Below are 7,824 nucleotides of genomic sequence, written 5' to 3'. Positions count from 1 at the left end.
CTAAATATTATAGGGCGTTGCAGGAACATGGTAACTTCCAGTGGCTGCAAAACTTGGACTATCTCTTCATATCATAATGTTGGAATGGATACAAATTTGCTGGCTGGGAGACTCTTTTTCATTCAATTTTTGGGATTTTGAAGTGATGTGATATTGTGATTAAAAATTCATACCTTATGAAGCTTATCCTCATCCAAATGGCAAGTAAATTGTTTCATCAGTAGTTCATTAATTATGTCACTCATTATCCTTCACAACATGACACAAAAACATACCATTAAAAATATATGTATAATTCACTCACTTATTACACTAAACGCATGGCCTGAAGCCTCTAAATAATTTAAATTCTGCGCAGTAAGGAACATAATTTTCTAAAACATCCTTCAAGCGATTTCCACTCCCGAACTGGCTTTGTCACCCCTCCCCCTCCAGTCAGCCAGTCTCCCCCAGTTCAAAACCTCGTCACCATTGTAAAGCATGCTTGGTTGAAGGGGCCAGCCAGCAGCCTCACTTCTGCATGTGTTCAATGGGACAGTGTTGTTCTTGGCCCGGAGGACAATTTCCCTGACCCTGTCAAATGGCTCCCTTTTCCCATTCCTGTAATTGTATATTTGTTTAAAAATGTCCCTTTCCTGGAAAAATTCTCATGCTGATTACCGAGTCTTGGAATACAATTGGCATCGCTGTGAGATTCTATCTCTGGGGATGAAGTAAAGACTTCTCTGTCCAGCGCTTTGGCTAGGAACCACCACAAATATGTGTTGCTAGCTCCACCTGCTCAGTACCATTAAGGGAAGAATTTTTAAGAAGATGCCAGTTGATAGTTTAAAGTAAAGATGACCATTCACTAGTGCCTTTTCCCTGCAGTCGTTATGTGAGATTAAAGCATCAGTCACTTTGCAAGTTGATTATTTTCTGCAATTTAATTTGGGTTTTGGAGGCAGTCTAGGATATACACACCTGGTAACTTCAAACTGAAGGATTTTTTTTATTTGAGAGGGACTCACTGTTATCGGGGACAATATTCCTCATCTGTCCCCCACCTGGAAGAAATTACCTTGCTCGCCCTTTCCTCGAAAAGTCCCGGGGACGTGTTTTATTTACCACAGCAGTGACAGTGCGAGTGAAAAAAATCAACAGGCTTTCGCCCCTCTGCCCTCTTCTGGCACCATCATGGACACACAGACATTATAATTGTAAGTTCTATCATGCAGTCTGCGATGTACCACTCACCTGGAGGTCCCGTCTACCTACGAGCTTAGAGAAATGATGGAAGGAAATTCTTCAGTTTCATAAAACACGTATATTAACGAAGTGGCACTCACAAAGCACACCCATGCACAGGCTGGGATTTAAACTTGGGACCCCTGACATTGCAGTATGCTGTGCTCAACTCTCTGCCTGAAAGGTTGGCTATCCAAAATATTGAGATGTTAATTATGTCACACAGAATTTATGTCCCATTGAGCCAACATTTGGTATATTTTTTAAATCTTCCACAACTTATGTTCATGGCTCTACATATTCCAGAGCATAGGCATGCACAGACCCTCTGATTGGGGAGGGGGGAGGGGGGAGGGGGCAAAAGCCTTGATGCAAGTTCAGTCGGGAAAGATAAACCTCACTTTATCTCGCTGCATTACAGAAAACAATAAAATTGCGAGAGAAGTGAGCAGGAAAACTTTTGCAAACTGAACACAATATTGATTTAATATGATACAAAAAATTTCATGGGGGCGCCATGGCATTCCCTTTTACATTTTTTTTCATTTAGATTGTTCGGTGCACAGGGCCAACTCCCACTGTCCCCTAGCTATGGCTCGGAGACTGTAAGAAAAGGAGAAATTGCGAACGAAACAAGCAAGAAAATTTTACAAAATGTAATTTAATTTGTATAAAATTTTGATATCGATGGGGTCCCTCTGTAGGTATTTTTCTTGGCCGTCTGGAAAAAATAATGCAAGAAAGATGCGAAAACTAATTCCAACATGAGTATCCTTTTGTCCTGCTGCTCTTAGATTCACTAGTCTTGCTTTCTTTTTCCTCAATGTTTGCCCCCCCCCCTTGCCCCCTAGAATTGATTTCCGTTCAAGATTTGGGAGGGGCAATGCCCATTTCCCCCCTGTGGTTTTGCCACTGCACCTCCTAGCCCCCTAGTTGCTTTGAACTTTAATCGGCTTGAAACACTTAATTTTCTTTAAGAGTATAATATCGTTCAATAACGGCAATAAGATTCCTCTCCACTAAATTTCTAGGTGAAAGTACAATAATGTAGGAGGGACATGCACGTCCGGAAGGGTGGGCAAGGATGGCCGCACCTCCCCCTTTAAAATTGAATGTCAACCTAAAAGTATACATTTCACACATATAATTTGATTTTAGTCTTAGTAATTTACATTAAAGCGATAATTTCAAATTCAGGCGGTGTTTTTGGGGGAGGCAACACTATTATGGGGGTAATACAGTATGCCCCATGGAAAAATACCTTGCTTGTCTCTCCGTGGAAAAAATCTGCGGACATCCAATATTAGGGGGGGGGAGGGCAATTGACCCCCCTTGCCCATGCCTATGTTCCATAGATTACACAAAACTTGCATTGTTCTGGCTTATTTTCCAAGTTCTCTTCGCAATAGGGCCCAGGGATCCACTTGGACAAGACCCCATTTTCAATGAAATTAATTAATAAGACCATTGAAACATGACCAACTTCACACCTAGAAATGTGCATTTCATAATGAAAGAGAAAAAGTCCTTCCCATATTTAAATTAACTATAATTTTGTAATGAACATAGATGCTTAAGTGAAGTAAAGTTTGTACTTCACAGCAGTCTTTAAAGTTTTACCTGGCAACACTGCATATCTGTCGTTCTCATTGGCACACCTCCAACTGAGCACCACACACATCGATAATGACTGCAGACATCTTTGTTTTGAGGTCATCCAGATCATACACTTCTGTCTTGACATATTCCCACAGCCAAAAGTCACACGGAGCCAGGTCTGGCAACCTTGCAGGCTATGATGTGGGTGCTCTGCAGCCAATCTACCTGCCTCCTGAATCAACGCCATTTTGGAATCACCTGGCAGGGTAATGAGCCCTGGTAGCTCAGTCGTTAGGGTGTCTGAATACCATGCGAGAGACCTAGGTTCGATTGCTGGGAGGAGAACCATGATTTTTTCCACATGTTCAAGCAGCTTCTGCACCCACCCAGTGTTGTATAAAGTGGGTACCTGGAGGAAACTCTGGGGGATAAAGGTGGCTAGGGGCATGGTGCTGATCACATCACCCCCACCTTCGGTCATGATCAAGAAAGTTTGGGCCATAACTCCACACCCCCTATATGCCTTCATGTAGTGGCGGCTCTAAGGGGAGAGCCACCGTGCCATGGCTCTACCCTAAGAAAAAGAAAAAACACTTGCTTCGCCAAAATATAGTTAAATTAATACATTTAAATTAATATTGCCAGGTACGAGGGCATAAGCGCATACCTCCGAAAGTAGTTTGACTACTTTTATCCGTATACATAAAATAATAATTGTTCTATGTAACCATATCTTGTATACTGTTTAGGAAAATAAAATTATTGAAAAACAAAAATGAACGAGGATATTCGAATCTCTCAAGCATCAATCCCTGCGCCGCATCCCCCGGCTGTTCTCTCACTTGCTCTGGGCCAGCATAGTTTGGCCTGTGCGCAGAGGCATGCATGGAGGCATGAAAAAGTCTCTGCAGGGAACGAGTAAGGAGATGGTAGCCATAAGACAACCAACCATGCCAATTTTTGGCTGGTACGACGCGAGAGCTTTTGCATTGTGTTGACATAGTTGCAAACTTCATAGAGAAGTGACTATACCGCGTTTGTTACAACTTGTCCCGGTTCCTGCGCTAGCTGATCGCTGGATTTTCTCCGTGCTGGGCAAAGTCAAAGCCAGGCAGCCAATTAAAATACGCAACGTGGCAACAGCGTCTACGTAAGCACCTCTCTTCTGGCTTCCATTCACTCCTCGCTGCCCAGCAGACGATTTTTTCCTCGTTTCTCATTGGCACCGAAACTGTCAAGCGATCCCTAGCGTGGGAAACGGGACAGGTTCTAACAAACGCGGTATAATCCTGACCGATTTGTAATACTCCTTGGAGAAGTAATTCGCGAGAAAGATACTTCCCTGCCTACTTGGCAAGAACAAACGTAATATTCAAGGGGTACCGGATTCGATACCCGGCTGAGGCACAAGTGGTTCGGATCCCACTTTAAACTGTAGGTCCAGTCCCGATTAGCTTTACTGTGCATAAAGTGGACTTAAAACACCAAATCAACAAAGAAACGTAATGTGTTTCCCAAATTTATATAACCATTTAGATAGATGCGTCTAAAGAACCATCCAGACCTTTTTGTTATAGATTTCTTCCTTAAGAAAATATATATTCTTTGCTCTCACGCACACAAGAGACTCGCATGTTGCAACTGACATTGACAATATTGAAGACATTTTCTGTACAAAATAATTGTCTAAATATCAAAGGAAATTTGCATCACCAAGGGATTTTTTACTTAAAATTTGTAACAAATCACACGGAAAATCTATCAGTATAAGAATTGTGCTTGGAGATATAGGTAGTTCAATTTCTTGCATTGAATTTAAAAAATTGTAGATTCACAGTTCATTTAGCAGATAATTATATTTCAGTTGTTACTAACATCGCTTGTTGATGTACCGTCTGCCTTGCTGGGTTAGCAAATTATAAACAAAGCAAGGCGAGAATACTGTGTGTCTAATTGTTCAGAGTTTTTCTTTTTAGTAAAGTGAAAGTGTCTGATGGAGTGTGAAAGGAAGGGTACCTTTTCCAAGGTACTATGCGATATTAAATTAAAAGTTAAACAACTTGGCTGTCCCACGTCAGATTTAAACTTCAATTATATTTAAAAATATCAAAAAAATTGTTGACAGGCGTCGAAGTTTTAATAGTCGCATTTATTTCCTAGAAACTCTGACCGACCTCCGTGCACAGCATGCTATGATGCCAGGGTTCACGGGTTCGAATCTTGGCCTGGGCATCGGTGTTCTTTGTGAGTGTTCACTCATCCTTATCTTCATGATTAGCCAAAAGTAGTACAAATGCTAAGTAAAATAAACCAATCTTAGGAACTCTGAACTTTTGTCTGCAATTTTAGTCAACAAAGTTCCATTAAAATTACCTCTTTCATTGGATTTCTATGACATATGCTAGGGAAAATTTTTAGATTTCTTGATCATGTTGGCACTACCCATCATACTAGCTGCCACTACCTTCATGGCATGTGCAAAGCACAGGGGAGCACTTTATATTTTTACCTAATCAAGGTATGTGCCATCAAGTTTACCGCTCATGTTCTGTATTGCGTTGAACCTAAGGCAGGGGCGGCGCCAGATATTTTCGACCGGGTGGGCAGAAGCTCCATATTGATAGATTAGGGTGGGCAGTATAAATGTAAGACCATATACGAGTATAGTATATAATACGTATGTATCCCTCTCTCTCTTACACTCTCAATTTTCCTCTTACTTCTTTTCCCCTTCCTTTTCTTGTTTTCCTCTTTATTTCTTTCTAATCTATTCTCGCAACTTGTTCCATTTCCTTTCGCTTTGTCTCTAATGGACACAATTATTTCAAGGAAGTGTTTACCCATGCGCAGACATACATTCTAATCACATTCCTTCATGGATGTTAATACAGTGAAATAAATGTAAATTAGGTTTAAGCTTGTGTTGCAAATACAAGGCACATACTTGATTTTATGTATTCGGCGACAGTGATAGAAAGTGCGATGGTAGACAATCGTGAAGTTTCTCGTAATTTTAGTGCATGTTCCTGAGCATAGTATTATCATCGTTTGAGTTTTTGACTGGAAGAGTTTCCTTATTCCTTGGGGGTCACTTTTCCTACCTTACAGGGTTTGTACAACTGACAAATCTATCTGAATGTTTGTAGTAGCGGCGATTGGGTACCAACATTTGAGGGGCAAGGACAATATACTTTTTCTTGGTAGGAAAGGCTTAGCATAAAGAGGCCATAGTGCGGGGGCAAAAAGTGGCAAAATGTGGCGGGGCGAACTTCATCCCCCACTTCCCGCTCCTCCTAATCGCCGCCACTGAATGTTTGGATTAAAATGAACGTCTTATTAGGAATGGTTTAAAACACACACGGAAAAACAATTCTTTGTTCATTGTCCATGAAGTATTCCTAGGCTAATGAAAGGCTATTTTGACAAAATATCACTCATAAGTAATAAACAAGCAAGATTGAAAAATCTGTTCAGAATTGAAGAGATTACACTGGTCAACAAATTTTAATTATTTTTTTTGCGACATGGATGAAAATTCACTTTTCTTTATCAATCCATGATGCTGAACCCGAAACTGACAATGAAAATGCCACTCGACTTCCGGTTTCAGAATTATACGAGGTATTGTCGAAAAGTCGAGTTTCCCAATGTTCTAACGTAGTGGAATGACGTATGCTTGGTGTGCATGTGACTTTTACGCTTGAACTGTATTATGCGAACAGTACAAAACGTGGGTACATTTCCATCTGCCTTTCCAAGTAAATTCATGAATCATAGTTTTTACATTAATAACAAAATAAATATTTTCTACTATACTACTGTATGGTGTGTTCTTTACTACTTACGTGGGATTAAATCCGCTTCCTCTTTGCTTCCCTCTTGTAGTGAAGTTCAGGATCATCCCTGGTTACTGTCCAGCAATAGTCGGCAAGTATTCCTCTACTCCATTTCCTTTGGTATCTTTTCTCCATTACAGATATTTGTTGGTGGAAATGCTCACTGTGTTCATCACTTACCTCCCCACAACTTTTCGGGAAGAAATTGAGATGAGAGTAGAAAATGCAATTTAAGGAACATATTGCAACCTATTTTTTGATACGATGAAACCAAATTATTTACAAGTTTTTCATAGTCTTCAGCACGTTTGTTTCCCAAAAAATTGTTGGAGACTTCTCCGAAAGAACTCCATGTACGTTTCTCAACATCACTTAGCAGGTGTTCGAAGGTCTCGTCCTGGTGAAGTTGACGAATTTGAGGGCCCACAAAAATTCCTTCCTTGATCTTCTGTTCACTGATTTTTGGAAATTTGTTAAGTAGATATTTGAATACCAAAGAGTATCGACCCAACTTTTTGACAAAGTTTTTGATCAGTCCAAGCTTTATATGAAGTGCAGGAAGTATAATATTTTCAGATTCAACGAGAGGTTCATTGTGTACATTCATATTTCCAGTTTCCATACTTTGACGTAATGGCCAATCCTCTTTAATAAAATGAGAAGCTCTGTCTCTGCTATTCCATTCGCAGAGGAAACAGCAATATTTGGTATAGCCTTGTTGGAGTCCAGTTAAAATAGCAATGACTTTCAAATCTGCACATATTTTCCATAGGTATGTACCTAGTTGTTGTATTTAATTGATTGAAGGAGGAATTTTAGGCTATCATACGATTCTTTCTTTTACACAGAATAACCAATAAGGATTGACGTCAATTGATTGCTGTTATGAAGCAGTACAGCTTTTAGACTTTATACCGATGCATCTATGAACAACCGCCACTCTTCGCAGATGTGCTTAATGCCCATAGCCCCCAAGAAACCATTAATATCACTGCAGTATATCAGATCTCCTTCGGTAGAAAGTATTCTTCCAACATTTTTTGACCGTCACGATAAAATGACACCTTCACATTACTAGCCAGAAAATTCCATTGTTGAACTCTGGAAGCTAATAGTTCTGCCTTGGCTAACCTTGTGCTGTTCTGTAAGTTTAACATCACCT

Source organism: Lepisma saccharinum, chromosome 12 (genome assembly GCF_977018435.1).
Source record: "Lepisma saccharinum chromosome 12, izLepSacc3.1, whole genome shotgun sequence".
Classification (NCBI taxonomy): Eukaryota; Metazoa; Arthropoda; class Insecta; order Zygentoma; family Lepismatidae; genus Lepisma; species Lepisma saccharinum.
The sequence above is the reverse complement of the archived record's forward strand: the minus strand, read 5'-3'. Positions refer to the sequence as shown.